This window comes from Halichoerus grypus, chromosome 5 (genome assembly GCF_964656455.1).
Source record: "Halichoerus grypus chromosome 5, mHalGry1.hap1.1, whole genome shotgun sequence".
Taxonomy (NCBI): domain Eukaryota; kingdom Metazoa; phylum Chordata; class Mammalia; order Carnivora; family Phocidae; genus Halichoerus; species Halichoerus grypus.
In genome coordinates this window covers 6,814,500-6,840,800 of record NC_135716.1, presented here as the reverse complement: position 1 = coordinate 6,840,800, position 26,301 = coordinate 6,814,500, and the positions used below count along the sequence as shown (strand labels likewise).

The following is a 26,301-nucleotide window of genomic DNA, read 5'->3' as shown; positions in this document are numbered from 1 at the left end:
TATTATCATTTGGAAAACAAGTTTAAAATCTGAATTTGAAGATCTTCTTAAACGTCAGGCTGAAGCCAAATGGCCTGTCACAACCCGCCCCTCCCCTCTTTGGCCTGTGCCGTCATTGCAACCTAGCGGGGTGTTTTCTGGTCGGAAATCAAATAAGAAGGAGGTGGCCAGATGCTTTGGCAAAAGGTGGCCAGTAGACTTCTCAATTAAAATAAATCACAGTGATTGAGTCATCAGATGGGCAGAGGTCTTGATGCAGCAAAAAGGAACATGCTGACGTGTTTTGAAAGCCTGGCGTCTTACTGTGCTGAGGGTAAGGGGTGAAGTGACACAGGCCAGCCCCCCGGGCAGGCTCCAGAAACCCCGGGAATTGTGCCGCTGCCACCATCCAGCTGGGCTGAGCCACGGACACAGTATTTTTCATTGGACCTCAGACTGGGCAGCCAATTTGATTACAGTTTGGCAGACGCCAGGTCTCTGAAGTAATTTTGAACCTGCCCCAATCATGAGTGACTATCAAGTCATTCCAGCCCCTTCTTTTTACAGATGGAGAAACTGAGTGAGGCTCATGGGAACACAGGCAGAACAGAGGTGCAAGGGAACTTGCTGTTGGTCCTGCGACTTTGGCCATGTCCCTGGACCCCTTTGTTCTCATATGTAACATGATGAAAGAACTACCTGCTTCACAGAGTTGAGGGAAGATGTTAGATGAGAAATCTTGAGGAGAGGGACTGACGTGGAGGGAAAATCTGATGTGTGGGAGGTAAAGTGACAGCCAGGGCCACACGCACAGCTGGAAAGGGCAGAGCTAGGGCTGAGGGTGGAGGCTATGACTCCAAATCAGTGTTCTTTCCACTACCTCCCTTCACCTCACAAAATAAAACAACAACAACAAAAAAGCAAAAAAACAAAAAATAGTGTGACCCAGTTGGCATGACTTAGCCTGAGGACAAAGCATGGAGGAGGGATATGTCTGTAAGAAGAAAAGGTCACCATAAAATTATTGAATGTGAGGCTCGGGCTGTTGACTCCACGTCCTCACCTGACAAGCCCAGAAAAATGACTCAGTGGTCCACTGCCTCTGCCCACCAGCCTGACCCCTTCTCTTCTCCATGGACTCTGACCCTCTCCAGACCTGTTTTTGGGGAAGTACTGGATTGATTCTCCTCACTGATATGTAGTTAAATGGTTATAGCTTTGGTGTGACCGCTCACAGGAGGACTTGCTTCTTAAGTTGGTTACAGCTTTAACCTAGAAGAGTCAAATGCTAATGGTAGAATCATGGGCTTTAACTAATCAGCAAGACAGCACTTCTGAGGACGTGGCTCTGTGTCTCTATCCGAGAATTAGGTCAGCCTGGCCACTATGGTTCTTGTTAATCCTCTGGAATCTCTAATACCCTCTGTTTCAATAAACCCTAAGAACCCATTCATTTAGTGACTTATTTAGTCTATTCAGTTAGAATATATGATGGTCTAGAAGAGTCTATACACAGCCATAGGCCCAGAGAAGCAGAAGTATAAAATAGAGGACTCCAGTTAAAAATGGGTTATTCTGGGATGGAGAGGGTGGGCACTTGGGGGCCCTGCATGGCACCTGGGATCTCAGAGGAGGAGTTAAAGAGGAGGTAAGATGAGTGGGGACTCCAAAGAGGGGGTTTCTCAAGTGGCCCACAGGGAAGGTGACCCCAGGTGGAGATAGCCACCTGTGTAAGGAAGCAATGTTGTAATCTGTGTGGTATGTTTGAGGATTTTTAAGTAATCTCCTGATGATGGAGCATAACATATGCAAGAGTTTAAAATACTGAGTCATGAGAATTCACACCTGGCAAGGTTCACTAGGCCTTGAGTGATGCTTTTGGAGTTGTCCATGGGGCACCTCTAAGGCAATGCCGCCAAGGCCTGTGTGCTAAGGACAAGGGTTTTTCCTGATGACAGAAATGAGATGTACGATAGCGTAGAGCTTAAGACACACTACCAGGGCTTGTATCCTTGTTTACCACTGTGTGGTGTGGACAAGTTACTTATCCACTCTCTGCCTTAATTTCCTCATCTGCAAAGTGGGAATAACAAAAGTATTCACTTCATAGTGTTGTTGGGAGAATTTAATGAGTTGGATTATGTAAAACATTTAGAATCATGCCTTTAAGCTAGTCTGGCTATATTGTTATTATTCATGAGTTTTTAGAAGGAAAAGTTAGGCAAATGGACTTCTAGACAAATGAATTTTATAATAATGAGGACGATGAATTAGAAAGGGATGGAAAAGAGAACAGAGAAACCATTAATCAGCAGTTGCAATAATCCAGGGGAGAGAAAACAAAGATCTAAAGCTGACACAGGTGGTGGGGTGGAGGGAAAGAGGTACTAGTTTAACGATGGCCTCATTAACTGGGTATCAAGCCACACCATTGTCTCATTGAGGTATTATATTAGTCCAAGTTCTCCAGAGAAACAGAATTACTATTGAATCAATGGGGGATGAGAGAAAGAGGGACAGAGAGGCAGAGACAGAGAGAGATACTTACTCTAAAAAAAATTGCCTGATGTGGTCATGGAAGTTTCTCTCTACTCTACCGGATGATCTGGCCTAAGGGAAACATTCATTAACCAAGATGTTCAGTACGCTGACTGTTGAGGTGACTTTAAATATTTACTTATATCTTTATAATATGAGAATATTCCTGAGATGTGCAGCACTCTAATTAATCAGTGGTCTGCAGGGCAATGCTTGAAAGAGACGTGACTCTCTTCATTGTATAACCATGACCAAATCCCACAAATTCTTTCAGTCTTATTTTTCTCAATGTGGGAAGTTAGAAGATTGGGCCAAATGTTATGTAAGATCTTTCCTGACTTGTCTATTTTTTTTTTTTTAATCTTAAGGTCTAAAAAAATACAGCACGATTTCTGTAGCTGGTATTTATTTCATCTGTGCACAGTGTCATTTGCCTTCCTCTATTCTTGGCAGGAGGATTGGAGCTAGCACTGCAAAAGAGCCAAGTGTACTCCCTGGAGATGGGATTTGGCAGGAGCAGCTGTGACAGTGAGCTGGTGGATCCCTAGCCAGGAGGGAGCAAGATGAGAAGAGATTCAGGATTGTCAGAAATGCATAATGCCATGTGAAAGGGTTAGATGATGCCTCCTCACTGGCCCCAGGGCTCTGAGTAGGCATTCCCTAGGATTCAGAATGTGTTTCTGAATGTGTTTACATTCAGAATGTGTTTCTGAATCCTAGGGAATGGAGATTGAGGAAAAAGGAGAATGGGAAAGAGGAGATGGCAGGGACTTGGGGCACACCTCAAGTTGCAAAGACATAATAAACAATTATTTATTGAAAAACCTACTAATGCCAAGAGCTGACCTTGGCTGGAAGGGTAGAGGCTATGTGAGGAACATTATCTGAAGCAGACATGGTACCATCCTTGCAAGGACCTCATGGTAGAGACAACCAAGGAGGGAGCAAAAACGGAGTATTGGGGATCAATTCTAAGGACAGGACATGTTGTAGAATACTCCAGCGTCTGGGGTTCAAATGGGAATACTAAAATTATAGTGTTTATGTGGCCCTTAAAAAAATCTCATATTGTTTCTGTTCTTAGTATCAGTGTCTTGAACTGACCAGACGTATGTGAAAATAAGTTAACTTTATTTGCCACTGAATATGCTTCCACAATAAGATGGGGATTTTTACTTCTCTCTCCAGGAGGGGAAAATACGAAGTGAACAATCCCAGACTGATGCAGAAATAACTGATTAGTGAATTTGGGAAAAGAAACTGAGCATGTCCAAATCTGTGTCTCTCTCCTTGCTTTCAAATCTGTCTGTCCAGACAGAGGGTGAGTTTTCCATTTATCCATGGAGCAAATGTTAGGGAGTAGGGTGGTATTTTGGTCAGGATGGGCGAGGGCATGCTGCAATGACAAATGCCTCAAAGCTTCTGAGGCTACAGGTACTAAGACACTTGTCCACCAGAGTCGGCTGTCTCTACTCCACAGGGTCTTTGCACCTGGGCCCAGACTTATTGAAAAGCCTCTTTCTGGACTGTTCTATTCCCTCTCAAAATTCATATATTGAAGCCCTGACCCCAGTGTGATGGTATTTGGGAGATAATTAGGTTTAGATGAGATCATGAAGGTGGGGCCCTCATGATGGGATTAGTGCTCTTATGGGAAGACACACCAGAGAGACTACTTTCTCTCTCTTTTTCTGCCATGTGAGGACACAGTGAGGAAGAAGTATGTCACCAGAACTCTACCATGCTGCCACCCTGATCTTGGACTTTCAGCCTCCAGAATTGTGAGAAATAAATTTTTGTTGGTTAAGCCACCTGTCTGTGGTATTTTCCTATGGCAGCCCAAGCCAACCAACACTCCGGTCCTGTGGCAAAGGCCCTCTGGCATTAGAACTTGTACTCAGAAGTTTTACTTATCTCTTCTGCTTACATTTTCATTACTCCCAAAAGTCATATGGCCAAGCCTGAGGTCAAAGGAATGGGGAATTATAATCCTCTCTCAGGGCCAGAAATAGTTCTGAAAATTCCATCAGTGTGCTGGAGTTGGGGTGGGAGGTCTTGGTGGTCCAGCTGTGCCAATTGCAGAACAGATCTAATTAGCAAGCCCAATGTGGCCACCCATCTAAGCCACCTCCTCTGATACAGGTGGGTCAATAATTAAACTGATATTTGGATCTTCATTTCTGTATTTTCTATTTCTTGATAGGTTCTGAACACAGGTGAGGAAGAAAAGAGCTCCCTGCATCCAGATACTGTGGTGCAAAAACTGAACAGACAACTAGCTTGAGGAAGGAGCAAGGATGAGGGAAGGGAGGGGAAAATTTCTCTCTTGCATTTCAGCTGAGTACCCAGCAGTCTATATGGTGCTCTGCTGATTTCCTCCTTAGAAATCCCTACAAGGTGGTGTTACTATTTTCAATTTAAAGGGGGGAAATTGAGGCTCAGTGATTTTATGTCACTTGCCGAAGGTACAAAGGAATCCCAGCCTGTCTGTACCTATCCGAGCCTGCATTAGCTGGTAGGTTAACCCCAGGATAAGGCTTAAGAATAGTGAAATGCAGCAGTAGCACCCTGTTCTCCTGGAGACTAGATGCTAGAAGTTAGGTATACCTCGAGGAGAAAGGAATCTCACAAATTTTACTGCTCTTTCACTCCAACCTCCACCTATCCATTTATTCATGGTTCCACCCACTTACTTACCCAATCAACATTTATTGAGCTGCAGCTGTATGCCAGGCATGGTGCCAGGTTATTGGAATATCACTGTAAACCAGGCGTGTGGATCCTGACTGTGATGACTTGAAAGATTCTCAGGGAAGTCAGATGCTGACCAAATAACTGCAAATGTGGTGAACACCATGAAGAAGGAGTGCAGGTGTGCAGGATTTAGTTGCATCTTGTGTATCAGGAGAGCTAGGAGGAAGTGATGTTTGAGTTGAGATCTGACTGGGGAGTCACAGCTGACTGGCCCAACTTCCCTTCAGAGCTTCCCTTGGAGAGCTCTCATAATGATTCCTAGGTCCTACCTCTGCAGATTCTGATTCAAATAGTGTGGGGTAGTCCCTGGCACCATTGATTTTAAAAATCTGTCCATCAAAATCCTGGAGGTGAATGCAGGTAGCAACCTATTTGACCTCGGTTGCAGCAGTTTCTTGCTAGACACATCTCCAAAGGCAAGGGAAACAAAGGCATAAATGAATTATTGGGACTTTATTGGGATAAAAAGCTTCTGCATAGTGAAGGAAACAACAAAACTAAAAGACAACCTACAGAATGGGAGAAGATATTTGCAAATGACATATCAGATAAAGGGCTAGTATCCAAGATCTATAAAGAACTTATCAAAAACACCCAAACAACAAATAATCCAGTCAAGAAGTGGGCAGAAGACATGAACAGACATTTCTCCAAAGAAGACATACAGATGACTAACAGGTATGTGAAAAGATGCACAACATCATTTGGCATCAGGGAAATAACAAATCAAAACCATGATGAGATACCACCTCACCCTGGTCAGAATGGCTGAAATAACAACTCATGAAACAACAGATTTTGGAGAGGATATGGAGAAAGGGGAGCCCTCTTACACTGTTGGTGGGAATGCAAGCTGGTGCAGCCACTCTGGAAAACAGTATGGAGGTTCCTCAAAAAGTTAAAAATAGAACTACTCTATGATCCAGCAATTGCACTACTAGGTATTTATCCAAAGGCTATGATTCAAAGGGGCACATGCACCCCAATGTTTATAACAGCAATGTCCACAATAGTCAAAATACAGAAAGAGCTGAGATGTTCATCAACAGATGAATGGATAAAGAAGAGGTGGTGTATATATATATATATATATATATATATATATATATATATATACACACCATGGAATATACATTATATATACATTCACATGGAATATACATTATATATACACACCATGGAATATACATTATATATACATTGTATACAATGGAATATAACTCAGCCAGCAAAAAGAATGAAATCTTGCCATTTGCAATGACAGGGATGGAACTAGAGGGTATTATGCTAAATGAAATAAATCAGTTAGAGAAAGACAAATATCAGATGATTTCACTCATATCTGGAATTTTTTTTTAAAGATCTTTTTATTTATTTATTTGACAGAGAGAGACACAGTGAGAGAGGGAACACAAGCAGAGGGGGTGGAAGAGGGAGAAGCAGGCCTCCCGCCGAGCAGGGAGCCCAATGCGGGGCTCGATCCCAGGATCCTGGGATCATGACCTGAGCCGAAGGCAGACACTTAACGACTGAGCCACCCAGGTGCCCCACTCATATCTGGAATTCAAGAAACAAAACTGATCAACACAGGAGAAGGGAAGGAAAAATAAAATAAGATGAAAACAGAGAGGGAGATAAACCATAAGAGACTCTTAACTCTAAGGAACAAACTGAGGGTTGCTGGAGGAGAGGTGGGTGGGGGATGGGATAACTGGGTGATGGGCATGAAGGAGGGCACTTGATGTAGTGAGCACTGGGTGTTGTATGCAACTGATGAATCACTGAATTCTATCCCTGAAACTAGTAATACACTATATGTTACCTTAATTGAATTCAAATAAAATTCTTTTTAAAAAAGCTGCCCGGGATTCTTAAGTGCTTCGTGTTTGGGCCCACTGCCCCACTGTGACACTTCTTAGCTCGTATTTCAAGGCCCTGCTTACTTATCTGTACCCTCCTTTGGACAGTAAGTTCCCTGCGGGAAGGGATCATACATTGTACTCATCTTGGATGGACAGAAGTTGGAACATAATATAGAGTGCCCAATAAATATCTGTCAAAAGCATGGTGAATGATGAAGAGTGACACATTTCTCTAATGCTTACAATGAGACTGCTGTCCAGACTTTCCATGCTGAAGTCTTTGGGGTTTTCCTTGGTGTCCTCCCTCCTTCATTTGATACTTGATCCCATCTCTAGATGCCATCTGGACTTTCAGTTTAGCTTGAACTACCCAAGGTCTCCAATCAAGGCTACCCTATTTCCCCTTCCAGAATTCTGCTCCCCCTAAATTTCATCTTGTATGGAAGCTGATGAGCTCATTCATATAAAGCTGAGAGCAGTTGGCAGAGTCTTAAGGACAGACAGATCTATCTGTCTACCATCTATTTCTGAGTTAGGGCTGCTAATACTCTGATTACAATCATGACACCTATGTTCCTGAATGAGATGATCTCTAACAACTTTCTTTCCTGGTACTGTCTTTAGGGGTTTAGAACATATTAAGCTAGCCTTAGAATGAATGAGGTGTGTACCTTTCTTATTATTCTCTAAAATTTCTCTCTCTCTCGTGTATACATATTTCAAAGCATCAGGACTACTTACCAAAGGGACTTCAGATTGTGTGTGTGTGTGTGAGAGAGAGAGAGAGAGAATAGAAACTGTAAAGAAACAAAAGGTAGCTGAGGAACTAATTCTTTACTACATGCTTCCAATTCCATTATCCGATACAATCCCCCAGTGCCCAAAGACGTAGAAATGGACATATATTCTCAGGATGTTGGACCTGGGAGACACTCCTGGCTCAACAGTACTTTAGACCCATCCACTAACCCCTGAAACAGTATTCTCTTTATTAGCAAGTCCCCTCTGCTCACCTCGGCTTCCTGATCTATGAAATACTACTAATGAAGCCCTGCCCTGCACTCCCTGCCAAGTACCTGCGAGTTAGACAGTAAAGCACACAGAGCCTGTGCTGGATCTCAGCTTCCCTACTTGCTGCCGGCCAGGCGTCAGCCCAGGGATTTAACTTCTCTCTGTCCCAGCTTCCTTGTGGGTAAAATGGGGATAATAATATTGATCCTTGCAGCAGAAGGTGATTGTAAGAGGTAAAGGGGTTCCTGTGAATAAAGTTTTTGGTGAGGGATAGATAGGCACAGAGTAACTGCTTAAATATTGCTCCTATTATTATTACTATTAAATTAAATGGTATCAATAATGCTAACATTACTATCAGCACCATTAGAGCATGTGCATTAGCTTTGTTAGCTGCCAGGCAGCAAGAGCAGAGGTTTCTGAACTACAGTTCGAGTAGGCATGCTCAGCACGCTAAAACTGGCCCAGCAGATGTGTGAAAACTGTATAGTAATCATTAGACAAACACTTCCAGAAAGCAGGGCTAGATTGGGATCAGGAAGACTGGACTTATTTCACCCTGCTCTGCCACTCATTTTCTGGGAGACACTGACAGTGACTTGCTGCCTTAGGGTCTCATCTAGCCTGGACATGTCTCTTCTCCTTGCATGGCAGAGGACTTAGGGTCTAAGGACTCCTGCAGGGATTAAATAAGGCAACCGAGCAGGTGCTTAGTAAATTCTAGTTCCTTCCTCTCTACTAGGTGTGTGCACAGAACATTTTTTGCAAACCAATAAAGCACCAGATGAGATGAATCTGAAAGTGTCTTTCTCATATAATATGCTTGGCTTCCCGAGATGCCATTGTGCTCATGCAGCAGAGGCAGCTGGGGTTTCCTGAATAGCTGGAAATTTGGCCATGGAGGCCACAGCAGGGCAGATGGGACACAGCAGCCATGAATTAACAAAGGCATGAATGAGCCATGCAGCTGGGAGGGCGGTAGGCGGTAGAGGATCTGGGCTCACTTGTTAACTTTACCCAAAGGCTCCAGTTCCTGTTACAGTTTTTTTGGGCTGACCGGAATCCCCAGGGGCTGAATAACAACAATGGGCATTTTCAAAGTTCACTGACAAAGATGAATGAAATGCTCTTAGAGTCATGGCCACAAGGATGACCAGTGTTCTCATGTAACTTAGAGATGATCCAGTCCAAGTGCTCCTCCCACCTCCCCAGATAAAACAAAACCAACTAGATCTGAAAGAGCACATGACTCACTCAGGGTCACACCATGACTTCAGAATTTCATTCATCTACAATTGACTGAGCACATGGTACAGCCCAGGTTTGGGGCTGGGTGCTGGTTAAAGGAAGATGAGCAAACCACTCTGTTCCTCAAGAGCTGCCACAAACAAGTAGACCCAGTGATGACAAGTGCACCAAACTATCTCCCAGTGTTTCGTGCCATGCATTGCATCTGCCAGGTTGGTTGTGAACCACCTCGTTTTCTTCCTCAGTGATTTGGGTGAGGTCTGGTGTGATGGGTAACATGTTTGCTCTCTAATTTACTTTCTGCCCCAGGAAGCTGACTTCTATAGATTAGGTCAAATGACAATGGATTCAGCCAGTGGGAGCCCCAGTAAGACATGAGAGGAAGGAAAATGGTTCAAGTATTCACTAACTCTCCTGCTGAACAGTCACACCTCCATTGGGCTGTATCTTTAGAAGGAAGATCTTCTGGATTCAGACAATCATTCCTTCCCCTAATCCCTGCAAGCCTATGAGTGGTTATAAGCCTGGGGCCATGCCAACCTTGTGGTCTGCCCATGCCTTGCCTTCACCCCTGACACAGACCTTTTATTAAGCTGTCCTAAACTTTGCCTAATTTCAATGTGGCTTCTGTCTCCTGCTGGGACCCTTGGAGATGCAATGTGGGAAAAATCATGCTGGGATATTGGGGGACCCCTGAAGGTGATGGGAAGGAAAAAGAGAAGGAGAAGGAAAGTGGGAAGGGGGAACCTCTAGTTTAGAACACAGTTGAAGAGAGTTAATTAGGGGGTAGCATGGGAAGATCCACTATTAAAGCATACGTATATGTTATTAGCAGGGTTAGCAAGACCAGATCTTTTTACAGATGAGTGTTTAAGGAAAAACTAGTTTCATATAGCTAACCTCTTCCCTTGTTCCTGATGTGCCTTGAGAATGCTTATTTTCTATTCTTGGACCATTTATCCTTCAGCTTTTGCTGGTGTGTATCTTCCAGGTTCTGGTTTTGGTTTTGAGGTAGTCGTAGGGGTCTTGCATTTTGAGCTCATATTCCCCTGCAGGTATTTGCTACTCAGGCAGTTGGTGCTGGGAAAGGGTCTGAGGTCAGACTCTAGTCTTGCTCCCCCATTTAGAGCTGAGGGGAGAGCCAAGGGCTCAGGTCCTGCTTTCTCTCCTCCTTCGGGCACTTCTGAGGCCAAGGTTTACCTCTAAACCTGGTGGAAGAGGCAGTTAGGGATGGGCTCCTAGGTGCTAACTCCTCAGCCTTGGAAGTCTGGGAAGGGAGGAACCAAGGGCTAAAAGCAGAGCTAGTCACTCTGCATGTCCCCACCCCTGCAGGTCTAGGAGCAATTGCCTTGTACTTCATGGATCCAGTATCTCTTATCTGAACTCTTTGAGAAGGGTGGGGATATGTTAAAAATTGTTTTCTGGATTTTAGGAAGGTGACACTGTGCATACCCTGGGTATTATGTATCACTCAGTGGGGTTGGAGACTGTACCCTGTAATACAATACCTGTAACTCTTTTGCAGTAAAATGTTAATATTCAAGTGAAGTCGGATTGTCAAGGCCCTAAATGGTCTCACTATAGTTCACATAAGATATTGCAGCCAACAAGTTCAGTACAGGTCAGATTTTTCCTGCAAATGTGTTACCAATTTTTTTTGCTTTCAGACCTTTTCAATTTTGGCAGGACAATGTGGAATTTTAACCCATATCCAGAGAGCTAAAATCCAGAGGCAGCCACTACAAACATACGATCTCCCTCGCCCCAAGGGAGGAGTGGCTAATGAACATACTGAACCTAAAGATAAACTCTTATTGGTGAGACCAGTGACTTGTTTATTAGCCTGATAAATACTGACAAAGCTCTTTTTGATAAACGTCAAGGTATTCAGATATATGCCTGACTTTTAGAGATACTTCTGCCCTTGGTGAATAGGTTGTAAAGTCCAGCGAGGCCAGTACCCTTCACTGTCGGGGATACCTGGTGCTAATCCCTAAGGATCCACATCCCACTGTGATTTTGGATGCTGTTGATTGTACATAAACAGAGCCCTGGACCTCGAGTCTTGGTGTTTGCCTCTCTTGAGCCTTTCATGCAGGGAGTGTTCATCGTCCCTGGAAGGGAAGGCCTGTTTATACAGATTTTATGAACTATTTTTGCCGTCTTTCCTACCAAGAGGTTATTTAATGATATCCAACTTTGTGATAGAATTTGGCATAAGACATGATTTGATATAACATAATAGCAAGATTGGTGGGGAGTAGCTAACCTTCATCCATCTCAAACTTTTTGGGGGATTGCCCATAGCCATGGATAATAGAGAACTCGGAGTTGTTCTCAGCCAGCTTCAGTGACTTCCCAACAGCAGAGCAGATGGACAATCTTCCCTGCTGGGCAAGCACCCTGGACAAGTCCAAGGCTAAAGCCATTCTGTTCAGTCTTCCTCCCAAGAAGGAGTTGGGGGAGACGGAGGACCTTGGTGTCCAGCCGCAGAGCATAAGAGCCTGAAGGCTCAAGGGAAAGTCTGCCAGGTTTGTCCCATGAGATTACCACTCAGCTCAACACCCAGTGCAGGACAACCAGACTGCACAAGAGGGAAGCCAGTGTGGAGATGTGGATGGGGAGGCAGGGCCACAGCTCTGTAGGAAAAAACACACACAGATGACATAGGAATATCACCTTGGCACAGAGCATAAAATGTGCTCATTATGTTCTGAGTGTTCGCGGACAGTACGTTCACGGCAGAGCCCGGGCCAGTGTGCGGGACGCAAAGGCAGAGCAGGAGGCCAGGGTGCAGACTGGGATCCGGCCGAGTATAGGCAGGTCTGAGACGGGTGTCCAGGTGTCCATAGGGGTTTCAATTATAAACGAGGAACATGAGTGGCCTGTAGGAGGGGCGGTGCCCAATCCCAGAGACTGAGTTAGAAGAGCAGGGGGATCCTAATGGTCACCAAGTCCAAGACCCACGATGTCCAGACTCTCTTGGTGTTGCGGGAGCATCCTGCTGCTGCCCTTCTGGCTCTGTCCTGAGCTTTGGGAAGCTGAGCCTGATGGTGGGGCCCGTGGGTGTCTGTGGCTGGCTGGATCCCATGACTGCAGAAATAATATCAGATCTCTCTGTCTGCATGATTTGCTATCAACTTAGTTTCTGATAAATCCCTGTCTACTACACATGTTGGAGTAATATCAGGTCCCTCATTTAAAAATGAGGAAAATATCTTATGATGCAGTTGTGACTCGCCTAGCACTGGCCTGGTACAGAGTAGATACTCAGTAAACAGCCATTGTCTTTCTTTGCCTCCTTTCCCTGGAGACGATGATCAACAAAGATGCATTGGACTGAATTAAATTTAGTGTAAGCAGCTCATCTGCCTGACAGCCTCCCTTCTTTTCTTCCTGAGAATTGCCTGCTGCCTGCCATGTATTTATTTTTGTCTGGGGTTTTAAATTCGACTGAATAAAAGGCATTGAGGGAAAGATGCTGCCCAGAGGAAACTAGAGGAGAAACCACTTGTCCACCTCAGCTGCCAAAGGAGATGAGAAGGTGGAGAAATAAAACATCTCTATTTTCTGAAATGTACACACAGAGGAAGAAAAATAAAGTTGTGTGAAGCCTATCTATAATAATTTTCAATCGGAGAGAGGTGCTGACCTGTAGCTGGCTAATATAATGGGAAAATTTGTGCTGAATCTGGAGAGGTCCAGAAAAGCTGTGGGCAGGTGGGGATGGAGGGGAGTGTGGCTTCGAGGGGCAGAGGTCGCTGTCACACAGCAGTGCGGAGGGGTGAGTGACTGGAATCAGAAGTGCAGGCACAAAACATTGTCACTGTAGATTGGCTGGGTCAGTGGGACTCCCCAGAGGTGGCTCTGCAGGACTGAATCACAAAGCATGAAGGGAAAGGCAGGAGGCCTCGGCCATATAGAGCATCATGGCCAGGAGTCAGATGGACCCGGTTCTACTCCAACTCTGACTCTCAGGCTCCGGGCAACCATGAGCCAACTTTCTCACCTCTCTGAACTGTAATATCCTTAGCCGAAAAGTAGAGATTCTAAAGTCAGCCTCAAATTAGCTTGAGGTCAAATTTGATAAATCAAATAAAATAGCTTATTGCCTAGAGCACATAAAAGCTCAAGGAATCTCCATTTTAGAGTTCGTTTATCAGGGGATCCTGGACTTTGTTTATCCAGAAGCCAGGAGAGAATAGGAATAAGTTGTCAATCACACTGAGTAAGGTGTGTTTCAGAGTCTCTGTTTGCCTGGCATGTGAAGAACAGGTAAGGCTTCCTGGAGGGATTCCCTAGAGAATGCGATGCTTATTGTTGGACACTTGTTGAGGTGAAGCAAGCTTTTTTCAGGCAAGGTGTAGCCTCTGTACCAGGCAAAGGAGAGGAGTCTTGGCTTGCCGGCTCTGCGGGTGCATTTACAAGCCCATCAGAAGCTAGACTTCAGGAAATGCGGCAAGGCAGCCTTATGCATCAGAAAGAGCCTGAGTGGTGAGGTCAGAAAGGCAGAGCCTTGGATCTGGCTCCCCATCTTTCAGTCTTAATTTAATACACATTCATGGAGGCCGGCCCAGTTCATGGTAAGGGGGGAGCAGCAGATGTGGGAGGAGGCATGCAGAGATTAACTGAAGCAGTCAATACTTTCATGATGATCACAGTCTATTGGAGAAGATGATCTCTAAGCAAACGCATATAAAATGCTGTGGAAGTTCAGAGTTGGAGGGATGCACAGGAGATTTGCACAGGAGATTATGGGGTGTGCCAAGCCCAGCTTAAAATGCCATATCCTAGAAAGTTTCCTGAAAGGGATAATGCCTGAAAATAGTCTTAAGGGATGAAGAGGATTTGGGATTGGGGGTGGGATGATTTAAACAGTCAGAGGCTTTATCTTCTTGGAGACTCATTTCCCTGACTATGAAATAGAGATCACATCTACCTAACGGGGTCGCGGGGGGTGTGGACATTCTAGTGCTTCAGAGGTTCCATTTTGCTGAACATCAGCAGCTGTGAGTGTTAACTGAAAAAGGTTTTGATTAATTTCATAAATAAAATGATATTTCGGTGTGATTATATGAAGGCTTTTTTTTATAATTGGTGCAGTTAAATATTTTTCCTATACTTATTATCCATTTGTGTATTTGCTTGGTGAACTTCCTGCTCTTGCCCTTGGCACCTAAAAGCTCAAGCTTCAGACATTGTTACAAGACATAGGACACTGATACATGATATGAACTAAAAATGGGGTGGAAGGAGGGACGCACCGGTAGTCACAGCTTAGATAATGAGAAGGCTTTCACATGCTGGACCAAGACATGTAGAGCCTAGTTTCTGTAAAACAGCTTATTGGTTCTGTTTTTCTGGAGAACTCTAATACAGGGGGATAACATTTCACTTAACTGGGGTTCAGGTTAGGGTTTTCTATTGTCAAATTGTTGACCAAAATGGTCATCTTTAAACACTGTTTCTTGTCTGAAGGCCTATAGAAATAGATAGTGGGCTGGATTCAGTCCATGGACCATAGTCTGAAGACCCGTGTTCTCGACACTAGAATGCAGATGTGAGTAAAATCAAACCGTTCCCTCCCTCGGTACTCTTTCATCAGGCAGCTCTCCCCCAGACACACGCACAGCACAGTGTTAATATTCTCTGTTGACTTGTTGATTTCATCATCTTTTCTCAGAATGTTTGATTCTCAGGGGCAGGGACCAGGCTCCACTCATCCCTTTATCCTCTTACTTGAATGGTTCCCTGCCCAAGGTGGGTGCTAAGGATTCTAAGGGAGACTACCAAAGAGGAGTTGATTTTGCATTCAGTAGGCAATGGTGAACCATCAAAATTGTTTTGTCTATTTTTGAAAGATACCATGAACAGCAAGATTTAGTACCATTTGTATAAGAGAAAATGGGGATAGTATGGGACCGGTTATCTAGGGAAAAGAGTAGTGATGGTGTAGGGATAGTGGGAGGGAGGGTGCCATGTTGATAGCTGTCATATGTGACTCTAAGATTTTTGGTCTTGTGACTGGTGAGATGGTCATGTCACTTATGACAAGTATTAAGCATAAAAAAGTCATAAAGGTGAGCCAGTTTGAGGGTAGAATGAAGAGTTTTTAAAAAAAATCTGATTCAAGGGGCACCTGGGTGGCTCAGTCAGGTTATGCATCTATCTGACTCTTTTGGTTTTGACTTGGGTAATATCTCAGGGTCATGGGATTGAGCCCCACATCAGGCTCCATGCTCAGGGGGAGTCCTTGAGATGCTCTCTCTCCCTCTCCCTTTGCCCCTCCCCCCACGCTCCTTCACTTGCTCTCTATCTCAAAATAAACAAATAAATAAATCTTAATTTTTTAAATTTTAAGTTCCATTATAATTAACAGTGTTGTATTAGTTTTAGGGGCATGATGTAGTGATTCAACAATTCCATACATCACCCGGTGCTCATCATGACAAGTGTTCTCCTTAATCCTCACTGACTGTTTTACCCATCTCCCACACACCTTCCCCCTGGTAACCATCAGTTTGTTCTTCATAGTGTTAAGAGTCTGTTTCTTGGTTTGTTTCTCTTTCTCTTTTTTTTTCCTCTGCTCATTTTTTTTTTGTTTCTTAAATTCCACATGAGTGAAATCATATGATATTTGTCTTTCTCTGACTGACTTATTTCACTTAACATTATACTCTCTAGCTCCATCTATGTCATTGCAAATGGCAAGATTTTATTCTTTTATGACTGAATAATATTCCATTGCGCATGCATACCACATCTTCTTTATCTGTTCATCTATCGCTGGACACCTGTGCTGCTTCCATAAGTTGGCTGTTGTAGATAATGCTACTATAAACATAGGGGTGCATGTATCCCTTTCAACTAGTGCTTTTGTATGTTTCTTTTCTTTCGTGTTTTTTTTTTTTTTTGGAGGGGGGTGTAAATACCCAGTGGTTCAATTACTGGATCATAGGGTAGTTCTCTTTTTAACTTTTTGAGGAACTCTTGGTGGGAATGAAAACTGGTGCAGCCACTGTGGAAAACAGTAGAATGAAGAATTGTGTTTGGATTGATTAATTAGAGTAAGCCAAAATAACTTCACATTAATAACTGGCAACCTTTCTTTTTCAACACATTTGAGTATATCCCATGTAATGAATCTGCACATGTATTTTCTTTTATTCCAACTTACTGTCAGAAATGCTTGACTTTCACAAGCCGCTGTTTTATTTTCTGGTCGGTTCCCACCTGGATGGCACAGTGGAACACCCAAATATTTGCCTCCAACCGGAAGCACCCCAACACTGCTCCAGCCCGAGTCCCCATCTCTTTCAGAACTCCCTTTGTGTCTGCACTGCTTTCTTGGTAACAGGCTAGAAAGGTGACCTGGCTAAATGTTCATTTCATAGTAGCAAACTGAGGCTTTGATTTTTTAATTATCTTGCCTAAATCCCACAGGCTGTTGGTGGCAGAGCTAAGCAGAAAGATGCAAGTGTATAGATCCAGTCTTTCAAAACTTGGCCAGCCCAGTGGGCCTTCACTAAATGATGATGGCGATGGTGTTCATGTCAATGAAAATATAATGAGTAATTATTCCATGTGTCATGCACCATCACAAAGTAGGCTCCAGGCAGACAACTTTTTCATGTGAGATTATATATATTTTTTAAGATATAAAATACATATGTTTAATCACATTGTGTGCAAGGAGAAGGAAAGGGGGAACTGACACTTTTAACCACCTGTTTTATATCAGACATTATGTTAAGAAAGTTACAGGCACCATTTTATTCTTACAACCACCCTGTGAATTAAATATTATTCCTATTTCCAGAAGAAGTGAATGCTTAGCGGTGGTAATGAACTTCCCCTAGGTCATACACTAGCACATAATGGGGCAGACTAAGGTCTGTCATATCCCCAAAGCCTCTGTCTTAGATCACAGCTCCTCCGAGGTATCCTTCAGGTGCTAAGTAATAACCCTTCCTCTCAGGAGTCCGACAGAGGTCTTGAGAGAGGAGTTCTTGGCTCTGCTGGTTCTTGTTTTGTTTCTGAGGTCTGTACCTCCTCCTGCAGGTTTCTCACACTCCCCTTTGAGGGTGTGGATCTGCTGTTGCTTCCGTTGGTCTATAGCAAATGCAGGCTTCCTTCTAATTGGGCTGGTGTCCCAAGACTTTAAAATCCTTCTTCTTCTGCAGGGACTTAAAGTTTGAACTGGAAGGTTTGTGGCAGCATCTGCCGTCTTTCAAAGGCTCTATGCCTGTTTGTGATACCACAGCTCTACACAAATACTGAGGAGGGGTGCTCCTTCATCGAGGCTCCTCTTTTGCCACGATGCCCTCCGCAGTGGCCTGCGTTGAAGCCCTGCCATGCCTCCTCCTCCCAGCTGAGGAAGTTGGGAGATTATTTCAGTATCACTGGCTTTTGAGGTAAGAAAATTACTCAAAGCGAGGGTAACCCATTATTGTTCCCTATTCAAACGTTCTTCCCCATGATGTCCATTCTCGGTCACCTTCTCCCTGGTACGTCCCAAGTGCCTCATTTGGGTTCTGCAGCTTATATATGGGTTTTTCAAAGAACCTCAGGCATAAATATTTTTGCCAGAAACGAGGAAATTATTTAATGAGTGTGAAATTAGTGTGTAAATGGTGGGGGATTGAGTTGCTATTGCTCTTGAGGACCGGGACCCTGGTCATTTACATTCCTCCCCAGATGTTGCTCTATAACACTTGACTGATGGGTTAAATCAGAGGCTTCTAATGTAATTTTGGAAGGGGCTGGTAGGTGAAATGAGAAATGGTGAATTCTTACGGAAGAACAGGATTGCCCCAGGAAAGAGGCACTGCCCACTTCGGCATTCAGACTATAAATACCAGTGGGCATTTGATTGCCAAGACTTGTGGTCACCATTGACAGTATGATGCATGAGACCCCAAACTGCAACAAATGGGAAGAATATTGCAGCTTGCTTGGTCACCTGCAGTTGATAGTGGGGCAAGAGGCAACCTGGGGCGTGGGGATGTTGAGGGAAGAGACACAGTAGTCACCTGTTGAAACTGGGAGGGTCTCTATTTGCTTTTCTTCTACAACAATAGAAATTGATCCAAGAATGACATCACAAACATCAGCGCCAAATCGGAAGGCATCAGAAAAAATACCCAATTTGTTTATTTGCTAGTAGTGATTCACTGAGTCTTCAGGTTTCCAAGAAGTGACTTGGGAATACTTGTAAGGTTGAGGGAATGAAGGCAGAGGGGGCTTCAAGTCCCACCATTGTCAGCTGAGCAAGCAGTCACTGTTGTGCTTCTGGTCTCTAGTGGAGACTGAGATGTTGATCATGAGACATCATGGGACTGGGAAATATGCACCCAGAGCCACCGTTTATAAGCTGGATATAGTCAGGCCCACCCAATCATAAGTTCGGGCGGGCACATCAGCGATCCACCATTCTATGGAGATGGTACAATCGGGATCAAGATTAAACAGCTCCAGAGAGCAAAAGGAAGTTCCTGGAGAGGTGGCCCAGATCCCAGTCACCTGTTCTATTATAAGAACACTTATACCTTAAGCTCACATCTATAGTTTCATTTATGCATGGTTCCCTGCAACTAACTGAGAGAAGGGAGAACTATTCTGGCCTGGTTCATGGATGGGTCAGCTCTGTACGTTTGTGTCATTTGAAAATGGGCATTGTAGATGATTTGCAAGACACCCTGAAAAAGAATAGTGAGGAGGCCGGGCTGCGTACAGCACATCAAATGGACAAGGGGGAAAACGTGGCCCGAGTTACAGGACTGTGCGGAATCCCAGCCAAGGAGAATGGTTTGGCTGGTTGATCAGAGGCCAAAAAGGAGCATGATTTGACTATCAGAGACAAGGACCTTTGGGAAAGAGGCAGGTGATGAGTCTATGGGTGTAGGCACATGCTGTTTCTTTGTCCACCAGGCTTCATGTACCACAAAGGAGACCCTCAAACAACAGGAAGGCAAGATTCTTCCTGGATGTTGGCTCTGTCTTCTGTCCTCAGCTGCCCGCAGAATGAGCCTTAGGACTGCTCTGCATGGACCCAACAGCATGGGCTCCCTCTCACCAAGGCTGACCTGGGTTTCGTTGCTGACAAATCTGACCTGTCAACTGCAGAGACCAACACCAAGCTCGTGCTATGGCACAGTTCCACACGGAGACCACGAGCCACTGGTGGGACCTCGCTTCCATCGGAGTCCTCATACTCTGCAGAGTAGTGATTTGTCATTCCTGGAACTGACAGGTGTTTACCTTCCCTGCCTCTGTGTCTCTGACATTTACAGAAGCCTACACAATTTGCCTCCATCCATGAGACCCATCTAATGTCATGAAGGTGCCCCAATGGGCACATGATTGTTGTAATCAATGGCCGTAATATCCTCTTCTTTGCCCAGATTAGGCCAAACTAATGAGATAGGGAACAACTTACTAGCACTCACCTAGTGCCCACTTGGAGCAGGCACCCCACCTCTTGCTTTCCTCTCTTCCAGGATGTAGAATAAGGACAAAAGCTGTCTGAGCCTAACGACGATTCCTTCACAGTGATACCAATCTGCAGGGTGATGTGATTTGCTCTATCCATTCCAAGCAGTCTGTGGGAAAGGATTGATCAAAAGACATTTGGAATGATCCAGGGTGAGGGTTTGATACTCATTTACAATAGCAACTCTGTCCTTGGCTACGGAAACCTGAAATAGTTTATTTTATCATTTTTTTTCTCTTTTCCACACACACATATGTGTAGTCTATACAAAGAACACTTCTATTGTGAAAGATGATGTGCCAATGGTCATAACTTTGATAAATTGTGAAATGTCTCTCCCACTCTTCCTCAGTTCTTGTACACCCCCATCCGCCTCTCTGTTTTTGCCAGCCCACACGCTTGTGCCTAAGGAATTGCTCAGTGAGGGGGGTGACTTTAATGTATTTGGGCAGGCATGTATCTGCCGGTGGAAAATTAGGTGCTGGTACTTTGTCATGATGCACAGCAGTAAAGGCTGGAGGCTGTGTGTGATGTAGCAGAAGGGGAAGAGGAGGCCATGTGCTGTTCTAGAGGGGCCTCCCATCTGGAAATGAGGAGGCTCATCCCGTGGTCATGGGAAGTCTCCTCAGTCCTTCCAGACATCTTTTTCCTAATCTGCACAGCAGGAGATTCGGCTGGCATGATCTCTGAGGTCCCTTTGAGCCCTCACTTCCTTTGATCCTGGAGTAACAGAGCGTGCCCCTGACCTCCTCCCCAGACTCCAGCTTTATATTCATCACTTACTGTATAAAAAGCGTCTGAGGCTTTCCAACGAATACGGTGCAGTTCTGGGCGCCATGCAAAGAGAGGTAGTGGGGAGCGAACAACCATTTGCACAGAAATGCAATATCTGTATCCATTATTTTATTTACTCCACACAACAGCTTGTAAGGTAGACAGCTTCCCTCAGGCTCCAGATACGGCCGGTGTCACCAGCTTGGGGCAAAAACACTGATACTTCTTAAATGCTTTGAGTTACTGCTCTAGGATCTATTTACCCTGATTTGCAGGAAAATTGGTGTCTTCCTCTTGAGGGCCGCCCCCCCGTGCCCTCATTTGCTAAATGTTCTAAAATTCACAAAGCACGTTTCATTTTGTCTTCACCACATCCCTGTTGATGAGGTGCCCAAGGAAGAAGCCTTTAATTTTTTTTTCTTTCATTGGAATATAGACATTTTGGGGTCACAGATAACATTTGCTTCCTGAAATTGGGGAACATCAATTACCTTTTGGAGAATTAGTGCTGATTCATTTTACATAGCCGTAAAACCTACCATCTATTAGTCTACTGAACTGAGCATTTGGATTTTTGATGTAATTTGAGCGTACTTTTCTCCTGTGTGGGCCCTTGAAGGGTTACTTCTCCTAAATCTGGATTTCTGCAGAACTCTTGGTGCTCTCAACAAGTGCTAATTAAGATCGAACAACTCACTCTTCAAGAAATGCCAGCAAGAGCAACTGTCCTGTCCCAGACACTCAGGCTCCATCCTGTGGGTGGAAGGAGAGCAGGGTGTTTCCCAAAGAAGAAATAGATCCTCCTGCTATTTCTAATTCTGGTTCAAAAAGAAACCAGTGTGTGCAGGGTTTGGACAGGGAGTGAGAAGGGACCTTCTTTCTGTGTGCCATGGAATGACTGGCTGGTTTCTGAAGGAGGGCATGGCCGGGGATGTCTCATCAGTAAAGGCTGGATGCCTCCTCCAATAAGAAGCCTGCCAGGTGTGAAATGAAATCCAGAGGTCCTGTCAACAGTTTGTGAGGTCCACAGACCACTTTGGGAGGCATCTTAGCCATTCTTTGCTCTATTTTTCTTTATTCCTCAAGAATGGAGTAAGGCTTTATATATCCCCATGCAATACTGAGATATTTAGGGCAGAAGTTTAAGGAGAGTTTTGTTTAAGCTTAGAATAAATCATGATACTTTCTGTTAAAGAAATTCTAGGGCAATGACAATTTGGAGCATGGATAGCTGGAGAATGAAAAATCTGTAACCAGAGTGGGTTAGTAGAACCTATAAACGGTATTTGGAGAGTCGGGAAAATTTGGGGAGAGGGAAACCCCAGGAGAAAGAGTGGATGTTCTGTTGATCTATAGTCATGGGGGTGGGAGTTCTTCTAATTTGAATATTAAAGGAAATATGTCTTTAATCTCTTCCCCGAATAGTGAAGCAGAATGAACCAATAAAATTTTTGAGTTAGGAATAATAGCAATGTTTATTATATGCCATATATTTTGTTTTTATTAGCTCATTTAATCATCATTACAGTCCTATGGGGAAACTGAGGCACCAAGAAAACAAATGACTCGCTGGGAGTTGCAGGTGATCAAGGTGGGAATCAATCCCATATGTCACTATTTTCTCCTTTTACAGATGAAGGGTCTGGGTCCCTAATCTGTTGGCTAAATCCCTGGGTGTGAGCTGGGATTCATGGGCTGGTGATGCCTTCAGATCCGTGTCTTTGTCTTTGCTTTGGCTGGTGAAAGTGGGTGGAACCCAGGCCTTCTGGTGCCATTCTACATCCACTTCACTTTTAGTTTTCTGTCTTGTCTATACATGTTAGTCCCCGTGGCCTCCTCAGCCCGTGGATTCAACGCACACACATGCAAGCACAGCCATGCCTGCACACATGCACATGCTCACACATACATACGTGCACATGCACACTCATGCCCACACACATGCACACACTCACACATACATACATGCACATGCACACTCATGCCCACACACACACATCCATCCACACACACACATCCATCCACACACATAGGCATGCACATGCCCCACACGTGCCCCACACGTGCCCACACAGAAACATGTATGCCTGCAGTAGACATGCCAGTGCACACACACAGACATATGCATGCACATACATGCACATACATGCATAAACTCACATGTACATGCAATGCACACACATGGCCACACATGCACGTGCACATAGGCACATGCACATACACACATGTACAGCCATGCATATACATACACACAGGCACATGCATGTGCACACACATACATGCACACATGTGTACACATACACATGCACACACATACATATACACACGTACACATGCATCTCCTTCATTGCTAAAATATCGCCACTCAGCAGTGACAGGGAAGACAGGCTGATTCACATTGTGGCTGATTTTGTTGGTTTTAGAGGATTTTGAAAGGTTTGAAAGGATATTGTTGGTGACAAATAGACATTTTAAAAATGTCAAGTCACTCAAAATGGACGCTCCTCCCTTAATAGACTCATGCTGATCACTTAAGTGCTACAACGCCTCCCACAGATTGGCGCCCGGCTCCTGCTCTAGACATTCCAAAAGGCTGAGACGGGCTGACATCTCCCACAGAGACAATACTCCAGTGACAGAGCTCTCATGTAAATTATATGGAATTAGGTGATGGGCAGAGGGGGAGACTTTATTACTCAGAGCTAAAACAATCTACCAAACAAATTGCAGGACTGGTGTGGCATGGGCATCGGGTGGATGTGGATTTGGACCTCTGTTCTGTTCTGGCTGTGTGGCTTTCATCTCTGACCTTGAGTGTTCTCACCTGAGACACGTGGGGTCACACTCCTACTTTCTGGCTGCTGTGAGGGGTGGCAGCACTAACTGTGGAGTGTCACCCAGCACAGAGGACATCATTGGAGCACAAAATATGGCAGCTAAAGTTACTACTATTTCTGCTTTTAAAAATTGAATAAAATGGTAAACATGCTTATAGGCAGCTATTAGAGAGTATGTTAGGACTGAGAAAGATCCCTGCCATCTCATAAAAACCCTCCTGATCCTTCCCAGATTTCAATCCAATGAGCACTCACTGAGCACTCATGATCTCAGGAGACATTACCTGAGTTTTGTCTTCCAGGCAACATGGCGGGAGGCGTGGCTGTTCCCATTTTGCAAGAGGAGACCCCTATCCCTTGCTTCCATGCTGATGTGTGGTGGAACACGACCTGATCCTCTGGTCTTCAGAGTCTCTCCGGGTGCTGGATGGCCAACAGTCCTTATGGGAACATCAGAGCTTGGTTGGACAGCCACTTATCCCATTGGTTCTAGAGGATGAATGTTGAAGGCATAGGAATCACACAGTTTGAGTGGGGACAGGGGTTCTCAATCGTGGCTGCATATAAGGATTATCTGGGGAATTTTTAAAACCACCAAAGCCCAGGCCACACCCCAGATCAATTCAGTCTGAATGTCTGATGGCACTAGGGTGGCAGGATTTGTAAAGCTCCTGCTTGCTTCCCGGGTTCCCAAGCTTGACAGCTGTGGGTCTGGGACCTCCGTAGACTCCACGTGGCACCATCAAGTCTATATTGCTGGATCCCAGTGTTTCCCAACTTGCGTGATCATCAAAATCGCCCAAGGTGTTTGTTAAAAACACTGATTTCAGGATCCTCCCCTGGAACTTATAATCCTTTCCTTCTATGGTGGAAGCTGAGACTGAGATTTTAACGCTTTGAATTAAGATGATTCTTATGTTGTGTCATACTGGGAGGCAACTTCCAACTGACGGCTTTGACTCCATTTTAACAGGAGATGCTCTTCTCGGTGACAGTGAATTGTTTCTTACTGACAGTTTACTCAGTGGCTTAAATAATAGGATCATGTATCATCTTTTCCAGAAAGGGTCTTGGCCATCACCTTGTCCTATACTCTTATTTTATATGTGAGGAACCTGAGGCTCAGAGGGGAGTGACTTCTTCAAGGTCACATACAAAGTAGCTCCAGAGGAGAAGAGAAGCCAGGCTTCTGTCTCCCTTTCTGTTCCCCCTCTTCTGGGGTAGGACTGGCTCTGCAGACCTAAAATCATCAAGCAGCCAGCATTTCCAAGCAGGCAGCCCAAACTACTTTTCTTTTAATATATCCTTATGACAAGTTGTTGGTGCTAAACAAGGTCACTGGAGGAGCATAAAGCTAGGCTCCCCTCAGGGCCACACCCGTTGGATGAGGCTAATCCATTTTGGTGGACAGGTACCCTCTGCTCAAGCACCTGGAAACCTTCATCTTCATTATTAACTCATTAATCACCTAACCAGCTGTGTCACCCTGAAGCCCCAAGGAAGGCCAGCCGGGTAGGTAAGGCTGGTGTTGGTTACCCTGTGCTGTAATCAATTCATTTTGGGGCAGTCACATGGTTAGTTATTAGGACTGGAACTTAGAGATTGTCTGCCCTGATACCATGTGAAATCCTTGCAGATACTCCATGAGGGAGGGAAGTTCGGGATAATTAGTGCCCTTTGCTGGAGGAGGAAGAAGGAAGGGAATGTGGCATGGGGTGAGTGTTATGGCAAGATTTCTTGTTTGAATCCGGATAAAGCATTCACCTGTTAGATGTCATGCTTCTAGCTTTGAGACCCTGGAAAAGTCACTTCCCTTCTCTGAGCCTCAGCCTCTTCATTTTGGAAAATTAGCCTATATTATATGAACCTTTTAGTAGTAACTTGCGAGGGTGAATCAGCCAGTGAGGTGAAAGCCCTGAGATTTGTCTTATACAGAGAGGGCTGTCACCAGGGGAGACCAAGACAGGTCTGTGCAGATTTGTACCTCAGTACCCTCCAAGCTGATATTTACTGAATATATGCCTAACAATAATTAAGCAACAGAGTTGCATAAAAATAGCAATTTTTAAGCAATATCAGGAAAAGGCTGAATCTGGCATAAAGAAAAGTTGGAGAAAGAGGCTGACTTACCAGTGTAGGACTCCGATTCTTTGGTGGGGCCACTGAAGATTCAGCCCAACAGACCAGCTCTCACCCTGCAGAGCAAGTTCTAGGAGGACCCAGTTTTATTCTCCATGGAAGTCTATTTTCTGCGCATCTGAGGTTTCAAGCTCTCTGGGGAGGTTTCACTCTCCATTGGCCCCTAAATGTCTTATCAGAATACTTTTCCCAGAGCATTTTGATAAACAACATTTTCTCTAACTCACATTTCCAGTGATATTTACCACTGCAATAAATTGCTACCAGGTACTGACTGGCTGGTTCAGCCCCGAAGAAGACCCCAATATATCCGGTCAGTATAATTCTGTCCTTCCAGTTGCATTCTATAAATTGAGGAGAAGAGACTCACGGGGCTCCTCAGCATTCCACAGATGTGGCGGGATTCCATTTCACACGTGTGTGCCTACGTTGTTCTCCCGCCCACTCCTCCGGTTGAAATTTATGATTATCCAACTTGTGATAACCCAGTCCAGACATCTTTTCCTCTGAATCTCTCTCCAACTCTCTTCTCTTCCCCAGAAGCTGTTGCCTTCCCCCGGACTCTCTGGTACCTCAGACACATTTCCGCCGCAGTGCACACCACGTTGGTGACGGGAAGTCCTGAGTTACCTGCTGTCTTCATTGGTCTGTGTGCTCTTTGTATGTG

The 26,301-nt window shown here is 44.6% G+C and overlaps 1 long non-coding RNA gene across 4 annotated transcripts in view; it reads right to left on the bottom strand.

Annotated features, from left to right (window-relative positions):
* LOC118520135 (uncharacterized) overlaps positions 1-26,095 on the bottom strand; it is a 44,734-nt gene extending 18,639 nt beyond the window's left edge. For 2 of the 4 annotated variants that reach the window (XR_004909555.2, XR_013447463.1), the window contains exons 1-2: positions 25,626-26,095; positions 23,780-23,984 (exon numbers count right to left, since the gene is read on the bottom strand). This is a non-coding gene — a long non-coding RNA (uncharacterized LOC118520135). Of the gene's footprint in view, positions 1-17,068; positions 17,764-19,840; positions 19,994-23,779; positions 23,985-25,625 lie in introns of those variants that run through there. The other 2 variants (XR_004909554.2, XR_004909556.2) reach the window with 2 other exon arrangements.
* Between the last annotated feature and the right edge of the window lie 206 nt (positions 26,096-26,301).